Genomic DNA, 19860 nt, shown 5'->3' on the forward strand with positions numbered 1-19860 from the left:
GTGCTCTCTGCTGACACCTCTGTCCATGTCAGGAACTGTCCAGAATAGGAGCAAATCCCCATAGCATACCTCTCCTGCTCTGGACAGTTCCTGACATGGACAGAAGTGTCAGCAGAGAGCACTGTGTGGTCAGACAGAAAAGAAGAACTCGACTTCCTCTCTTGTGTAAAGCAGCTGATAAGTACTGATAGGATTAAGATTTTTTTATAGGAGTAATTTACAAATCTGTCTAACTTGATTCTAAGTTGATTCTTTTGAGAAATTCTCTTCCTTTAAGTTTGTGTCTGTATATTAAAGGGGTACTTGTAAATTGCTTCTATTAAAAAAAATCTTAATCCTTCCAGTACTTATTATCTGCTGAATACTACAAAGGAAATTCTTTTCTTTTTGGAACACAGAGCTCTCTGCTGAATCACGAGCACATTGCTCTCTGCTGACACCTCTGTCCTTTTTAAGAACTGTCCAGAGTAGGAGAAAATCCTCATAGCAAACATATGCTGTTCTGGACAGTTCCTAAAATGGACAGAGATGTCAGCAGAGAGCACTGTGGTCATGATGTCAGCAGACGGCTCTGTGTTTCAAAAAGAAAAGAATTTCCGCTGTAGTATTCAGCAGCTAATAAGTACAGGAAGGATTACGACTTTTTAATAGAAGTCATTTACAAATCTGTTTAACTTTCTGGCACCAGTTGATTAAAAAAAAAAAAGTTTTTCACCGGAGTACCCCTTTAAAATCAGAAACTCTTTGGATGCTGATACCAACACCAGGAGATGTATTTCTAGCACAGAATGATGTACTAATGTAGGGGTCTCCAAACTGTGGCCCTACGGCTGTTGCAAAACTACAACTCCCAGCATGCCCGGACAGCCAACGGGCCAACAACAGAGGGACTCCAAGTAGCAGCGCAAAAGCAGAAAGTAATTGGATGACAATACCAACACCAGGAGATGTATTTCTAATATAGAATGATGTACTATTACAGTGGTCTCTAAACTTTGGACCTCCAGCTGTTGCAAAACTACAACTCCCAGCATGCCCGGACAGCCAACGGCTGTCCGGGCATGCTGGGAGTTGTAGTTTTGCAACAGCTGGAGATCCACAGTTTGGATGCCTAGATACTAGTGCATTGAAGACTAATTTTAAGCTGCCTTTAACGCCCTATGTTTGCAGTACAGTCGTAGTTTTTTTTTTGCCCGCTTTCTCAGCATTCTATGATATGATCAGAATGAATGTGTTGTGTGTACAGTCCTGCGCTCTGCTGCAACCCATTGATTCCCTTCCCACACTATTCGCTTGTTCAGCCGTCCAGCTGAGATGAAGAAAAGACCACAGAGTGGAGCTCCAATACAACGACTGCCCAGGGCCTGATCTACTGGCTGCACTGAACCGCAGGACATCCGCCGCATAAGAACTTTCCAAGCTGTTTGGTAAATAAACCGAACGTTCCCTTCACATGAATGGGTATGGGGATGAGTAATATCAATGTACAACATTACCTAAATGCACTAACTCGTGTGCACAAGATATTACGTCATCGATGTACCTATGTGACATACACAGTCCCCTTCATATTCATTATTGTTACATTATTCTTGGGGGTACTAAGATGCACTTGAGGTGGTTTCCCATCATTTGGAAATAAGCCACCGCAGTAGCTGATGCAGTTTTTTTTATTTTTGTTTGAGCCAATGCAAGAAGTGGATCCAGCAGGAAAAAGAAGCATAAGATTATGTTTCTGTGGTGAGGGTGTGATGAGGGAAGATGTAATTACCCTAGGGGCAGAGGGCATTAAAGGGGTACTCCACCCCTAGACATCTTATCGCCTATCCAAAGCCGCTGGGGACCCCTGCAATATAGCATGCGCAACCACCTGTTTCTTCTCTGGAAGCGCTGGAGGGTCTGGGTCCCGACCACGGGAAAGGAAGATCGTGACATCACGACTCCGTCCCCGTGGGACGTCACGCCCGCCCCCTCAATGCAAGTCTATGGGAGGGGGCGTGATGTCTAGGGGTGGAGTACCCCTTTAACCCCTTGTATTCGTGACGCCAGGGCGTGGTTAACCTTTGCATCCCCTGAGGTATGGCTGCTGGATCCTGGGCTAGGGGCGGGGCAAATAATGACTCTGATGCCAAGTTACAGAACAACGGCAGCTTTACTGAGGCAGTCAGATAGAATAGTCTTTACAGCTCAGTTAGGCCCAAGGAGATGAACAGTGACTTAGGAGGCTTGCGGGCTTGCTGGGACTTGTGGTGGACTTGGATTTAATTAAGTAGACCCACACTGACTTTAGCAGGTTTGACTGACTTGTCTATGCCTGACTAGGCTTCACCCCTGTGGTAGCTTGCCAGGCTTTGACATTCACCTGTGGGACACTTGGTTGGTGGAAGCGTGGCTGCGTGGTTAGGCCTTGGATCTCTTCAGGACACCAGACACTCTCAGGTCTTGACTGTTCTGTACTCAGCAAAGACTGGAACTGGAGCTAGCTAACTCCTCCCTTAGTTTATATAGGAGGACTTTTGGGGGAGTCCTATAGGTCACCTCCAAGTCACCTGGTCACTGGCACCTTCCTTGGTTACACATCTTAACAACAGGACTTAAAGGTATACACATCTAGATAAAATACATTTACCATTTGTAGGAACATTCATATAACCAGAGTCCTGAGGAGTTAGGGGCCAAGGGACTAGGACTGAGCCCACCTGAAAAGGACCATAGATTGTACAGAATGGTCACTTCTGTACTGGGCAACCACATTTACACTAAGGCTATGTTCACACTACGGAATCTCCATGCGGACATTCTGGAGAGTATGGGCGCTGGCCTATTATGCCAGTGCCCGGACCACACGGGAATGCGCCGTCTTGTAAACGGCTATACATTCCATATGTTGTCCGAAATACACAGGACGTAGATGTACGTCCTGGTGAGCTATGTACCGCCGCACCAGGAAGTACATTTATGTCTGTGGTCGTTAAGGGGTTAAAGGGGTTGTCTAACAACGAAACCTATTTTCAACTGTCTAACAACTTTACTTACTAATACATGTTCATTTATTACTGTTAACATTGGACAATTCTCACAGCAGGGCAAGTATAAATCAAAAAGTAGGCAGTGTGTATAGACTGAACTATATACTAAAAAAAAAAGAAATACGCATAAAATAATACGTGAAAATAGGTATATCTTTAGTTCATTGAACATAGATGTTAAAAAATGTATTACAAGAAGGTAAGACTCACAGTTAACACAGTTTCACTTAGGGACAGGTGCTACAGGGGGGTAAATGCAGAAAAAATATCAACTTGAATGACTGAGAGACTCAGTCTAAAGTGACAAGTGGTAAGGATGTAAAGCAGCGTGACATCAGAAAGCGCATTCTATGCCAGCAAGCATTAAAGCAATAAACAAGCTCAATCACAACAGCCACCATAGCAGAGAATACTCAGTTGGAAATAGGTTTCATCATCTGACAATCCCTTTAAAGGCCGTGTACACATAGGCTGTTTTTGTTGCAGTTTTCCCAGTAGGTCTTCATTGAGAATTGATTTGTAAGACTGCTGGAAAACAGCCCATGTGCCTTCAGCTAGAGAACTTTTTCTGATGTTTTTGTTCCTGAGATGCCCCCTTGTGAAAGGCTGAGTTCACACTGGCATAATACAGACAGACTTAAAAGGGTACTCCGCCCCTAGACATGTCTGATCGCGGGGGTCCCGCTGCTGGGGACCCCCTGTGATCTCGGCAGCAGGACATCACGGTCATACCCCACTCGTGACGTCACGGCCATGCCCCCTCAATGCAAGTCTATGGGACGGGCATGACATACTGGTCTGCTATGGTGCTGCCTTTTAGAGATCCGGATGCGGGTTCAGTCTTTTTAGGTATAAAATCTAATTTATTGTTATATAAATTGAGATAACAGACATGCAAAACGCATTTTGGGGGGTAAGTTCCTCCTTTTTCAATTGCAAAGTGTGAAAAAAAAGGGGGGGACGGACTTACCCCTGAAACGCATTTTGCATGTCTGATATCTCAATTTATATAACAATAAATGAGATTTTATACCTAGGCAGCGCCATAGCACACCAATTTTATTTATTTTTTACTTTGTTGCACCTATTCCAAGTCTCTTGCTGACCTCTTACCAAACACCCCGCCGGATCCTGCAGGCTGCAGCCCGAGATCATCTGACCCCAAATAGAGGGGTGATATGCATATACCAAGATATACTCCAGGTGAGTACCACTGATATTGGGGTTCGTGGCTTGGGATTATCTCACTGAATTACGTGAGGCGCTATCCTCTACTTGCATATCAGGAACTGTCCAGAGCAGAATAAGTTTGCTATGGAGATTTGCTCCTGCTCTGGACAGTTCCTGACATGGACAGAGGTGTCAGCAGAGAGCACTGTGGTCAGACTGGAAAGAAATTAAAAAAGAAAAGAACTTTCTCTGAAGTATACAGCATCTGATAATTACTGGAAGGATTAAAATTTTTAGAAGTAATTTACAAATCTGTTTCACTTTCTGGCACCAGTTGATTTAAATTAAATAGTTTTCCACTGGAATACCCCTTTAACTCTCACATGCCCTGACCACCCAATTCTCACCTATCTCTGCCTATCCTCTCATTGGGATCCTCCGATCCCAGGGACTGAGGGGTCTAGTATCTATTATATATACACGACAGACTAGGGCAAACATCACTAGTGTGGCTGACACAGTGAAGGCTTATTGGAAGACATGTATCCCCTCTCTAATTGACGAGGATTGGTCGGAGATCATGACTTCTCACTTAACAGTCTCTCCGGCAGCTAATATCAAAAGCTGTACATAATACACCATAGGTATCTCACCCCGGTTAGGCTTTTCAGAATGGGACAGATGTCTTTCAATGCCTTCCATAGATGTCATTCTCCTAGGGCCCATTTCTGGCTTATGATTTGGATGTGTCCATTCCTCCAGACATATTCACAGGGTATCATTGACTTTCTCTTCTCCCTGATCTCTATCTCAGTCCCTCTGGAACCCCATGATCTGTCTATTTGGGTCTCTCCCCAAAAGTCCTGGCAACATCACATGAGGATCTTCCTCTTTGAGGTGTTGTTCCTGGCTAGTAAGGCCGTGGCCTTGCGATGGGTGGACTCCCGGCCTCCTTCCCTCTCGCAGTGGAGTTCCTCGATAAGTTCCTCAGAGTGTGGGTCTCCTCTTACTTGTTACTCGCCCTCAGCCTTCATCTTTCCGGTGTCCTCAGGCGCTCTTGGCTCCCCCTTTTGATCTTGTTCCCTCTCCTCCTCTCTTCCACTTTATCTCCTCCTCTTCCTTCTTATATTAACTGATGTAATTGTGACTCTTTTGGTTTGTGGGTTCGCGGCTTTATGTTTTAAATAGGGCATCTTGACTTAATCCACTAGTATCATATAGTTACATAGTTAGTATGGTTGAAAAAAAGACATACGTCCATCAAGTCCAACCAGGGAATTGAAGTGAAGGGTGTAATAGGATAAGGGAAAGGAATGTAGTTTTATAATTCTGCATAAGCATTAATGTTATTTTGTTCCAGGAATGTATCTAACCCTGTTTTAAAGCTGTTAATTGTTTCTGCTGTGACCAGTTCCTGAGGTAGACCGTTCCATAAATTCACAGTCCTCACAGTAAAGAAGGCGTGTCGCCCCTTTAGACTAAACCTAATGACTAGTGTTGAGCGGCATAGGCCATATTCGAATTCGCGAATATATGGACGAATATTCGTCATATTCGCGAATATTCGCATATTCGTAATGTTCTCGTTTTATTTTCGCATATGCGAATATTCGCGTGTGCGAAAATTAACATATACGAAAATTTGCACATACTAAAATTAACATAAACTAAAATTCGCATATGCGAAAATTATCATATGCAATGTTTCGCATATGCGAAAAATTACACACCAGTCTCACACAGTAGTATTAGAGCCTTCTTACACCACATAAGCTGGAAGCAGAGAGGGATGATCATTGTGATGTGTACTGTGAAAAAAAAAATAAAAATAAAAATAAAAACGAATATTCGTAATTACGAATATATAGCGCTATATTCGCGAATATTCGCGAATTCGCGAATATGCGATATTCCCGAATAAAATTCGAATTGCGAATATTCGCGAGCAACACTACTAATGACTAAACCTAATGAAAGTTATTTAAGAAAGAGTTTATTGTTATAGTTTGTATTTTTGTTGACTATGTCTTCACTGGCTGTGTTGTATGACACTTGCCACTCTGTAATGCTCATGTCACAGTTATCATTCTCCTGTCATGCATGATACTGGTATGTGAACACACTGTAATTGCAGAGTACTCAGTGTTGCCCGGACTTTTTACTTAAACCTTGTGGGAGAAGAAAAGCAACAATGATGCACTTATTCTCATATCCCGTCCTATCATCCCGACATCACATCCTGACCTCATATCCCGTCCTCACGTCCCGACATCACATCCCGTCCTCATATCCCATCCTCACATCCTGTCCTCACATCCCGACATCACATGTGACCTCATATCCCGTCCTCATATCCCAACCTCAAATCTGGTCCTCATATCCCGACCACATTCCGTACTCATATCCCGACACACTTGCCAGAAGATGCAGAGCGGACTTTGGGTAATAAGGTCCTGGAAGTAATACATTCCTATAAGTGAGGTGTGTAGGATTACGGGGACAGTATGAGTAATTCTAATTCTCCCTTCCTGTTGTCCCTGTTTTGCTCTTCTTGACTATTGTTGCTTCGCTCTGAAAAGGGAAGCCCCACACTAAACCAATCCTGATATCCTGACCTTCCTACGTGTTTCACCTGTGACAGAGGAGTCATCAGGGGATCTATGTCTGTAGAGTTATAGAAAAATTGCAATTTAAAATTTTCTTTTTTCTAAAATGTTTTTAATCTTCTCAAAGTAGTAAAGCATGATGGAAACTACACAAATTGGGTACTGATGTAATCGTACCGATCTGAGCAATACAGTTGAGATGTCAATTTTGCGGCATAGTGAACGGAGCAAAAAACGAAACCCCCAAATTTGCTGAAGATATTTTGCACAAGAGTGGTAATAGCACACTTTCACACATAGTGCCTCCAGCTGTTGCAGAACTACAACTTCCAGCCTGCCCGGACAGCCTTTGGCTGTCCGGGCAGGCTGGGAGTTGTAGTTTTGCAACAGCTGGACTGGGTTGGGAAACACTGCCATATAGTTTAATCATCAGAAAGTATGGTTGATACATTTTTATTTTATACATAATCCCTTTTCCTGTCTGTATATACTAACAAACACATTGTAGTATTACTTGTGGCTATACACATTTACATTGGTGTTTGTTGGCCCGAGTCCATTTCTGCGTTCACATCAATTTTCGGGAACAGTCTGGGATACTGACTTGCCGTACACTTTCCCTACACTTTCTATTCTTTGAATCAAACACTTTTATAAAAATCTACTGAAAAGGTAAAATTACCGAGCCTGGTGCTGGAGTAATTGGCAGCAATTTCTCATATATTTTTCCTGATACACGGAGAAAATGCCTTTTTTATTTTTATTTTATTTTATTTATTTTTTTTGCAGTTTCCTGAATGCCTGTATCTTTAAAAGAGAATTGTTGGCTGTTGGATTGGGATCTTTTTGGCTCACACAAATATCTTCATTTAGTTTTATTTACGGTTTAAGTTAAAATATTTGACTTCATTCTTCGTATTATGTTATACTATGAGTAAACCAACTTGGCCCATGGTTTCCAAATATTGGACGTCACCCACCAGTATTCATTCTCATTTCCCACTAAAATAAATAAAAATCAACATTAAATACACAATCTTCATTATACTCTTCTAGCCCAGTTGTAAATTCTATTCAGCTGTTTCTTAGTTTTGGGAAAGCTATGTGTCAGTCAACATGCCCATTCTTAGAAATCATTCAGGTGGTATTGCACCCATATTTACACCCACACCTCGGTTTTTCACTGTGGTCTTTCCAAATCAAGCTTAAAGGGGTATTCCAGTAAAAAAAAAATTATAATAATTTTATATCAGTTAAACAGATTTGTAAATGACTCCTATTTAAAAAAAAAAGCTTAATCCTTCCAGTACTTATCAGCTGTTGAAATTGAATTGTCCTTTTCTGTCTGACAACAGTGCTCTCTGCTGACACCTCTGTTTGTCTCAGGAACTGTCCAGAGCAGGAGAGGTTTGCTATGGGGTTTTGCTCCTACTCTGGACAGTTCCTGAGACAGACAGAGGTGTCAGCAGACAGCACTGTGGTCATACAAAAAAGAACAACTCAACTTTAATAGCTGATAAGTACTGGAAGGATTAAGATGTTTTTTAATAGAAGTAATTTACAAATCTGTTTAACTTTCTGGAGCCAGTTGATATGAAAAAATAATGCTTTTTTTTAACAGAAATACCCCTTTAAAGCATTAGTGGGGTTTGTGTAGGCACAGGGGGACAAGCTGTCACATACTGAACTGAGTATAGCCATGTCTGAATGAAGTCTTACCCAAACTTCTAAGTGGCACATCGGCCCAGATATTTTTTTTTTAACTCACGATAGCCTTCCCACCAATGAGTCTAGGTGTCCTCTTCTTGTCTCCCTCCTGATCCCTCCTCCATGGCTGCAATTCCTGCTTTATCCCATAGGAGTCACATGTGTGCACTGGCTACAACCTAAATAGTCAGTATGCACATCTCTAATGTGTCCTCCACCTATCCCTGTCTGGTATTACCTATATAAGGCTACTCAACTGCTCATCTATGTCTGAGCAATAGTGTGGTTTTGCTAAAGCCAAGGGGGATGCCGAGAGCATTTGTGGTCCCTTAGTAGCTTTGGCAAAAAGGGACATCAAACCTGGAACCTCGCAGGTACCTTTTGGCCCAGAAGTGAAGGGTAGGTTTGTTGGGGGGCCTCTCTCCTGTTGGAGAAGGGCTTGCGATAGAAGTGTAACAGGTTTGCACTTTTTCTTGCACTTTGGGTGATTCAAGAGCACGTTCCTTGACTCTTAAAAAAAAAAAAAAAAATGTCCTGATACAAAACCCTATGAAGGGCTTCCCCAGATGTGATTTTTGCCTGAGGAATAAGTTTCATAAGGTCCAATCAGCTGTAATAATGTAAATTTAGTAGTGATTTCTAGTTCTGATTCACCTAGTCCCCTGACCATTCTCCTGCTGCCTGCCCTTACCTTCTGCCTTTTACCCATGTTAACCAAACTTCTCCTGCCCTGACCTTGACCTGTTTGACTATGTTTGAAGTGTGATCCTACAGGACCATGCATGGATATGTCAGCTGTTGCGATTAGAGACTACTTTGAAAAATAGTGTCCTGGCGTTTTCTGTAAAGGGAGTTAAAAGATGAAAAACAGGGAGCCCTTAGTGTTTCTCCATAGAGCGTTATGATTTTCTAAAAATGAACAGCAAGTACTCTATGGTATTGATTGAGATTACAAAAACTTTTTGGATTTTTTTTTTCCTGAAACAATATTACTCCAGTATTACTCCTGCCGCAGAAATTCCGCTGTCTGAATGGAACAGCAGAATCTTATTGAAATTAATGTACAGTAAATTACGGAGGAATTTCCTGCGGAAATCTTCTCCCTTCCCTTCTGGTGATATTGTCCCATAGTATTTACTATATGGTAATAAAGTGTTATAAAGTTGCATCTGTTTATTCCGTCATGAGGGGAATTATGTTGCAGCAAGTGTTCTTATACTCATTCTTTCTATTCCTTCTTTTTCCTTTAAAAATACCCCAATCTGTTGTGAGAAAAGCAAAATTATAATTTCTATGGAAAAATTTCCTTCTGAACTGTCTGTCTGCTAATATACCTGCACAGTGGCGATGGGCTTTGTGTGGAGAGTAATGCATCAATGAGAGCACTTACTGTACATGATCAACTTACAGTCCACAAATAATCATTTACTTGTGAGAAGGGATCATTTCTGTGTTATATCTACAGAAGACATATGGGAAAATCCACTCACATCAATTGTATATTTACACATATGTACCGTATTTTTCGCCGTATAAGACGCACTTTTTCTTCCCCAAAACTGGGGGAGGGGGAAAGTTGGTGCATCTTATATGGCAAATACACATTAAAACCCTATCCTATCGCGGCGGTCCCTGCGGCCATCAACGACCAGGACCTGCAGCTAATACAGGACATCACCGATCGTGGTGATGCCCTGTATTAACCCTTCAGACACGGCAATCAAAGCTGACCGCCGTGTCTGAAGCGAAAGTGACACTAACCCGGTTCGGGACCGCCGCGGTGAAATCGTGGCGTCCCGAACAGCTTACAGGACACCGGGAAGGACCTTACCTGCCTCCTTGGTGTCTGCTCCGTGCCGGGATCCCCTGCATGGTCGGCGCTCTCCTTCGTCATCATCACTTTATCACGCACGCCGTCCCATCATCCAATAGGAGCGGCGTGCGTAGCGACATGATGGCGGCGACAGAGAGTGAGGATACCCGGCAGGAGAGACGTTCCGGAGCGACGGGGACACCACGGGGATGCGGCGACAGTGAAGGAGGACGACATCCAGGGCAGCGGTGACGGGTCCGGAGCGGCGGGGACACGTGAGTATTACCGCCCATACCAGTGGTCATCAACCTGTGGACCTCCAGATGTTGCAAAACTACAACTCCTGGCTTGCCCGGACAGCCAACGGCTGTCCGGGCTTGCTGGGAGTTGTAGTTTTGCAACATCTGGAGGTCCGCAGGTTGAAGATTCAGAATCTTTTTTTTTCTAGATTTTCACCCTTTAAAATTGGGTTCGTCTTATATGCCGGAGCGTTTTATACCGTGCTACACATTTTTGGTCATACCGCCAAGCTCTACTTTATGCTACCCCCCCCCCATGCTTTTTTTTTTATGTACTGGAATACTTCTACATAGTTGTCTACAATAGAGCCTTTAGTGGTCAAAAATTTAAGATTGGGTTTCAAAGAACTTGTAATGCCCCCTTCACATATATTGAGTGGTGTTTACCTCTGATGCTGTAGAAAAGTGTTTCAATATAAATTGGGATAATGTCCTCAAAAACAAGAATCCTGACATTAAATTGGAGACTTTTTAAAATATCTTAACTTCTCACTGTAAGAGGTATATAGCTCATGGGAATAAAAGGGTCAGAAATGAAAGAAAACCAATATGGATGAATAAAAATGTTAAGGGGGCAATAAATGACAAAAAACAGGACAGCAGTGAAGAAGCATTAAAAAGCTAGAGAAAAATGTAAAATATGTAAAAAACAGATAAAAGCCGCAAAAATTGAGACAGAAAGACTCATTACTAAAGAGAGTAAAACTAACCCCAAAATGTTTTTTAACTATATAAATAGCAAAAAGGTTAAACATGAAAGTGTGGGCCCTTTAAAAAATGATGAGGAAGAAATTATAGAGGAGGATCAGGAAAAAGCAAATATATTAAACAAATTCTTCTCCACTGTATTCACCGAGGAAAATGAAATGCCAAGTGAAATATAGTGAGATAAGGTAAACTCCCCAGTACAGGTCACCTGTCTAACCCAGGAAGAAGTACAGTGCCACCTACAAAAAATCTAAATGGACAAATCGCCAGGTCCAGATGGCATTCACCCCCGTGTTCTAAAGGAATTAAATAATGTAATAGACAGACCCCTATTTTTTATATTCAGGGACTATAGTAACAGGGACTGTTCCCCAGGACTGGCGCATAGCAAATGTGGTGCCAATATTTAAAAAGGGGTCAAAAAGGTGACCCTGGGAATTGTAGACCTGTTAGTTTAACCTCCGTTGTATGTAAATTGTTTGAGGGTTTCCTAAGAGATGCTATTTTGGAGTATCTTGATAAAAATAAATGTATGACCCCATATCAGCATTGCTTTATGAGGGATCGGTCCTGTCAAACTAACCTGATCAGATTTTATGAGGAGGTGAGCTCCAGACTGGACCAGGGGCAATCGCTGGATGTTGTATATCTGGATTTTTCCAAAGCATTTGATACAGTGCCACATAAAAGGTTGGTGCATAAAAAGAGAAGGATTGGACTGTGGAAAATGTTTGCAAGTGGGTAAGTAACTGGCTCAGTGAAAGGAAACAGAGGGTGGTTATTAATGGTACTTATTCTGATTGGGTGACTGTTACTAGTGGGGTACCACAGGGGTCAGTCTTGGGTCCTGTTCTATTTGATGTATTAATTGATGACCTTGAATAAGGGGTTGAAAAGTAAAGGACTTTCACAGACAAAATGTAATGCTCTTTTCCCTTTGTGCCTGTTTATGTGTGTTTTTTTCCCCTCCATGTATCCTTTTTTGTTGTTTGTGTTGCTGTTTGATGTGAATATAAAATCAAATAACAATAATGAAACCGAAAAGTAAAGTAGCAATCTTTGCAGATGATACTAAACTCTGTAAAGCGGTAAACACTATAGAGGACAGTGCACTGTTACAAATGGATCTAGGTAGGTTGGAGGTTTGGGCTGGGAAGTTCAAACTGATAAATGTAAGGCAATGCACATGGGGAAGAAAAATCCAGGCTTGGATTATGTATTAAATGGGAGAACACTTGGCACGACCGACGTACAAATCACTAGTCAGATCACACATAGAATACTGTGTACAGTACTGGGCACCAGTGTATCAGAAAGATATAGTGGAGCTGGAGAGGGTTCAAAGATGGGCAACCAGAGTAATACAGGGAATGGGAGGACTACAGTACCCAGAAACATTATCAGAATTAGGGTTATTTAGTTTAGAAAAAAGAAGGCTTAGGGGAGACCTAATAACTATGTATAAATATATCAGGGGGCAGTACAGAGATCTCTCCCATGATCTATTTATACCCAGGACTGTATATATATAACAAGGGGGCATCCTCTACGTCTAGAGAAAAGAAGGTTTCTACACCAGCACAGATGGGGGTTCTTTACTGTAAGAGCAGTGAGACTGTGGAATTCTCTCCCAGAGAAGGTGATCATGGTGAACTCGGTAAAAGAATTTAAAAGGGTCTGGATGCATTTTTGGAGAATAATAACATTACAGGTTATGGATTCTAGATCTATAGGGACAGAAGGTTGATCCAGGGATTTATTCTGATGCCATATTTGGAGCCGGGAAGGAATTTTTACCTTGAGTATGAGTTTTTTTTTTTTTTTTTGCCTTCCTCTGGATCAACTCATTAGGGACTCATTAGGGTTATAGGTTGAACTTGATGGACCCCCCTCCCCCTGATCTTCAGAATAAGGCCCATTGAATGCTCTGGCCTTCACCTTCCATGACGTAGTAATCTCAACAGTGATGGGCCACTCAGCCAGTCACTGACTGAGGTAGGACATGGCTGTAGCCAGTGACAGGCTGAAAGAGCCATCACTGCTGAGACAAGGACGATTTGGAAGGTGGAGTCAACCCCTATTCTGGAGATCATGGGCATGGGGGAGAGAGGTCCTAGAGGGTAGATCTTCCTATTGATCTCTGCAGCTCATAGCTACTCATTGATGGTGCTTGTCACTCCAGCTCAATAGCATCTGTCTCCAGTGCAAGATCTAATGTAATGTGATTCAGTGTATGCGTCAGAGAGCAGGGAGAAGGGGCACTCGGTAAGTAATTGTAGTGCCAAATTCAAAATGACAGCTGTTTAGAAAAATGACTATTGTGCACAGTGTTGCACGATAATCATTTTCCATAAGTCAATTCAGCATTTAACCCGGCCATTTTTTGCACATCTGACCACTGTCACTTTAAGCATTAATAACTCTGGAATGCTTTTACCTTTCATTCTGATTCCGAGATTGTTTTTTCGTGACATATTCTACTTTACGTTAGTGGTAAAATTTTGTCGATACTTGCATCATTTCTTGGTGAAAAATTCCAAAATTTGATGAAAAAATTGAAAATGTTGCATTTTTTTTAACTTTGAAGCTCTCTGCTTATAAGGAAAATTTATATTCCAAATAAATTATATATTGATTAACATATACAACATGTCTACTTTATGATTGCATCATAACATTGACATGTTTTTACTTTTGGAAGACACCAGAGGGCTTCAAAGTTCATCAACAATTTTCCAATTTTTCACAAAATTTTCAAAATCAAAATTTTTCAGGGACCAGTTCAGGTTTGAAGTTGATTTGAAGGGCCTTCTTATTAGAAATACCCCAAAAATGACCCCATTATAAAAACGGCACCCCCCAAAGTATTCAAAATGACATTCAAAAGGTTTGTTAACCCTTTAGGTGTTTCACAGGAATAGCAGCAAATTGAAGGAGAAAATTCAAAATCTTACACTGGCATGTTCTTGTAGACCCAGTTTTTGAAGTTTTACAAGGAGTAAAAGGAGAGAAATCTTCCTAAAATGTGTAGTCCAATTTCTCTCGAGTAAGGAAATACCTCATATGTATATGTCAAGTGTACGGCGGGCGCAGTAGAGGGCTCAGAAGGAAAGGAGTGACAATGGAATTTTGGAGAGTGAGTTTTTCTGAAATGGTTTTTGTGGGGCATGTCGCATTTAGGAAGCCCCTATGGTGCCAGAACAGCAAAAAAAAAGCACATGGCATACTATTTTAGAAACTACACCCCTCAAGGAACACATCAAGGGGTACAGTGAGCCTGAAAACCTCACAGGTGTTTGACAACTTTTTGATAAAGTCGGATGTGTAAATGAAAAAATTTTTTTTTTTTTACTAAATTGCTGGTTTTCCCCCACATTTTATATTTTTACAAGGGGTAATAGGAGAAAATGACCCCCAAAATTTGTAACCCCATTTCTTCTGAGTATGGAAATACCCAATGTGTGGACATCAAGTGATCTGCTAGCGCACTACAATGCTCAGAAGAGAAGGAGCGCCATTGAGCTTTTGAAGACAGAATTTGGTTGGAATAGAAGTCGGGGGCCATGTGCGTTTACAAAGCCCCCCCGTGGTGCCAGAACAGTGGACCCCCCACGTGACCCCATTTTGGAAACTACACCACCCACAGAATTTAATAAGGGGTGCAGTGAGTATTTACACCCCACTGGCGTTTGACAGATCTTTGGAACAGTGGGCTGTGCAAACAAAAAAATTACATTTTTCATTTTCACGGACCACTGTTCCAAAAATCTGTCAGACACCTGTGGGGCGTAAATGCTCACTGTACCCCTTATTACATTGCATGAGGGGTGTAGTTTCCAAAATTGGGTCATATGTGTGGGGTTCCATTGTTCTGGCTCTATGGGGGCTTTGTAAACACACGTAGCCTTCAATTCCGGACAAATTTTATCTTCAAAATCCCAATGGTGCTCCTTCTCTTCTGAGCATTGTAGTTTGCCCGCCGAGCACTTTACATCCACATATGGGGTATGTTCTTACTCATAAGAAATGGGGTTACAAATTTTGGGGGGCTTTTTTAATATGTTTCCTTGTGAAAATGAAAAATTTTGGGTAACACCAGCATTTTTGTGAAAATTTTTTTTTTTCATTTTTCCATCCAAATTTGTCAAACACCTGTGGGGTGTTAAGGCTCACTATACCCCTTGTTACTTTCTGTGAGGGGTGTAGTTTCCAAAATGGGATCACATGTGGGTATTTATTTTTTTGCGTTTATGTCAGAACCGCTGTAAAATCATCCACCCCTGTGCAAATCACCAATGTAGGCCTCAAATGTACATAGTGCGCTCTCACTCCTGAGCCTTGTTGTGCGTCCGCAGAGCATTTTACGCTTACATATGGGGTATTTCAGTACTCAGGCGAAATTGCTTTACAAATTTTGGGGGGATTTTTTTTCCTATTAACACTTGTGAAAATAAAAAGTAAAGGACAACACCAGCATGTTAGTGTAAAATTTTAAATTTTTTTACACTGACAGGCTGGTGTAGCCCCCAACTTTTCCTTTTCATAAGGGGTAAAAGGAGAAAAAGCCCCCCAAAATTTGTAACGCAATTTCTCCCGATTACGGAGATACCCCATATGTGGCCCTAAACTGTTTCCTTGAAATACGACAGGGCTCTGAAGTGAGAGAGCACCATGCGCATTTGAGGACTAAATTAGGGATTGCATAGGGGTGGACATAGGGGTATTCTATGCCAGTGATTCCCAAACAGGGTGTCTCCAGCTGTTGCTAAACTCCCAGCATGCCTGGACAGTCAGTGGCTGTCCGGAAATGCTGGGAGTTGTTGTTTTGCAACAGCTGGAGGCTCCGTTTTGGAAACACTGCCGTACAATACATTTTTCATTTTTATTGGGAGGACAGTGTAAGGGGGTGTATGTGTAGTGTTTTACCCTTTATTATATGTTAGTGTAGTGTTTTTAGGGTACATTCACACTGGCGGGTTACAGTGAGCTTCCCGCTAGAAATTTGCGCTGCGGCGAAAAATTTGCCACAGCTCATACTTGAAGCAGGAAACTTACTGTAAACCCGCCTGTGTGAATGTACCCTGTACGTTCACATGGGGGGGGGGGGGGGGGGGGGGCAAACCTCCAGCTGTTTCAAAACTACAACTCCCAGCATGTACTGACAGACCGTGCATGCTGGGAGTTGTAGTTTTGCAACAGCTGGAGGCACACTGGTTGGAAAACCTTCAGTTAGGTTCTGTTACCTAACTCAGTATTTTCCAACCAGTGTGCCTGCAGCTGTTGCAAAACTACAACTCCCAGCATGTACTGATCGCCGAAGGGCATGCTGAGAGATCTAGTTATGCAACAGCTGGAAGGATCGCAACTTCAACTCCCAGCATGCCGAGACAGCTGTTTCGGCATGCTGGGATTTGCAGTTTTGCAACATCTGGAGGGCTACAGATAGAGACCACTGCACTGTGATCTCCAAACTGTGGACCTCCAGATGTTGCAAAACTACAAATTCCAGCATGCACAGACAGCAAACAGCTATGTGGGCATGCTGGGAGTTGTAGTTTTGCAAGATCTAGAGTGCTACAGTATAGAGATCACTGTGCAGTGGTCTCTAAACTGTAGACCTCCAGCTGTTGCAAAACTGCATCTCCCACCATGCCCAGCAGCTGTCTGGGCATGCTGGGAGTTGTAGTTTTGCAGCATCTGAAGGGCTAAAGTCTCAGACTGTAGCCCTCTAGATGTTGCTAGGCAACTTACCGGCTTCCGTCGGATCCAGGGAGCCATCCTCTTCTGCTGCACGACATCGCCGCCCGCGCCGATCACCGCCGCCGATCCGGTCCCGCAGCTTCCACTGACGGGTAAGTGGATCTTCGGCGTTCGGTCCCCCGTCATTTCCCCATCCTGCCCCGCCTATTGTGGGTGGGCAGAACGGGGAAAATGAAAGTAAACCCCCCCGCCCCTAATCTGCTATTGGTGGTCGCGTTTAGACCACCAATAGCAGAGTTAGGAGGGGTGGCAACTCTGCCACCTCACTCCTATCGCTAGAGGGGGATCGTGGGTGTCTTAGACAACCGCGATCCCCCTTATATTCCCGGGTCACCGGGTCACCATAGACCCGAATGACCCGGAATCGGCGCAAATCGCAAGTGTGAATTCACTTGCGATTTGCGCCGATCGCCGACATGGGGGGGGGGGGGGTCTGATGACCCCCCTGGGCATTTGCACGGGGTGCCTGCTGATCGATATCAGCAGTCACCCCGGCCCAGTCCCCGCCCGGCGCGCGGCGGGGACCGAAATTCCCACGGGCGTACAGGTACGCCCTGGGTCCTTAAGACCCAGGTACAGAAGGCGTATCCATATGCCCTAGGTCCTGTACGGGTTAAAGGGGTACTCCGGTGAAAACCTTTTTTCTTTTAAATCAACTGGTGGCAGAAAGTTAAACATATTTGTAAATTACTTCTATAAAAAAATCTTAATCCTTCCAGTACTTATTAACTGCTGAATGCTACAGAGGAAATTCCTTTCTTTTTGGAACACTGATGACATCACGAGCACAGTGCTCTCTGCTGACATCTCTGTCCATTTTAGCAACCGTGCATAGCAGATGTATGCTAAGGGCAGCATGGTGGCTCAGTGGTTAGCACTGCTGCCTTTCATTGCTGGGGACTTGGGTTCAAATCCCACTAAGGACAACAATAAATAAAGCATTATTATTATTATAATAACGTCAGCAGAGAGAACTGTGCTCGTGATGTCATCAGAGAGCATTCCAAAAAGAAAAGAATTTCTTCTGTAGTATTCAGCAGCTAATAAGTACAAGGATTAAGATTTTTTAATAGAAGTAATTTACAAATATGTTTAACTGTCTGCCACCAGTTGATTTAAAAGAAAAAAGGTTTTCACGGAGTACCCCTTTAAGGTATACTTTAGTAATAGGTGTGCAATTCTGACCTGAAAGGCATAGGAAGGTATGTGATGTTACTATGGAGGTAACACCTTTCCACATCATGCAGATGACATGTTTTTGGACACTATGATGGTCTATGAACAACATGTTATCACTCACCAATGAAAACAAAAAGAGTTGGAGGACATATGACACCTGCAATTGAAGTACTGAGACAAATAAACATTCTATTCCATTGAAAAGATGGTAAGAGGATACGATCAAAGTTATACACTAATATACATAACATTTCAAAAAGACAGCAATGGACAAATCTTCCAAGACTGCGCCTAATATTTTAACATAGACCGGCCAGGAGTTTGTGTAAAGTCTTCTTGACCATTTTGCTTCAAGAAATACTGATGTATTAGAAGTACTAGGAAACATTTTCCTCTAAATTGTTGTAGAAACTTTTAAAGGCCCCCAATGATCTCAGGGTAATGAATTCATCTTCAAGCAAGAAACATTATATTTGACCACCTTGTAGTGGAGATCTGGTCAATATACTTGGTTAGTGGGAACGCAGCACAGCTGGAACACACTGCCTGTTACATTCCAAGCTGTCTTGCCCCCCGCCTTCAGAAGATCGTGTATCCCAAATGTTGATAGAGTTTTGTACACAAACCGGTCTTATGCGGAACCTCACACAGGCTGCTAGATTTAACCTTTCATTTTTCAAGCTTTCAGCGAATGCGATCCAAGGCTTCTCTGAGCGGCTTCTTCATTCAGACCTGTGTTTTGGATGATGTTGTTCAACATCTATCTCTCTGTCCATTATAATTTATTATCTGTTTGTATAGTGCTATTATATTTCATGGCAATGTGGTAGAAAACGAGATCATAAAGGACCATAAACAATTATGAGGCAACACAGGTTCAATTTCAGACCTAAAAGTAACAAGGTGCAGGGAAGGATTGTACAGACTTTATGAATTTAGAGTCTTAAGAGATTAAAGGATATGGACAAGATGTAGATATCCATGTAGTGTACTGCCAGTACTTGTCTTGTTGCACAGATTTCCGATTATAGACCCAAATTTGGCAGGTGGTTTATAGCTTACATGGGGAGCCCGGAGTTTTATGCAATTATGTCATTTTCCTACACAGGCTAGATATTCAATTTCTGTTACATTTTATGATTTAAAAAACAAATAATAAAAATGTTTTTTAACCTAATTTACAAATTTGTAAATTACTTCTATTTAAAAATCTTTATCCTTCCAGTACTTATCAGCTGCTGTATGCTCCACAGGAAGTTCATTTCTTTTTTAATTTCTTTTCTGTCTGACAACAGTGCTCTTATGACACCACTGTCCATCTCAGGAACTGTTCAGAGCAGGATAGGTTTTCTATGGGGATTTACTCCTGCTCTGGACAGTCCCTGACATGGACAGAGTTGTCAGCAACTTTGGGGTACAAATAAAGTCAAGTAACAGACATTACACTAAATATAAAAAAAAAAATAGGGCTCTTACAGTCTATTAGGAATGGGGTTGAGACAAAAGGCAGGAAAAGCTTTATTGATGCAATGGTTCAGCCATGTTTTATAAATAGGGGAGGTTACATCAGGTGGGTGAGCCAGTCTCCA

This window comes from Hyla sarda, chromosome 11 (assembly GCF_029499605.1).
Source record: "Hyla sarda isolate aHylSar1 chromosome 11, aHylSar1.hap1, whole genome shotgun sequence".
In the NCBI taxonomy this organism is placed as follows: Eukaryota; Metazoa; Chordata; class Amphibia; order Anura; family Hylidae; genus Hyla; species Hyla sarda.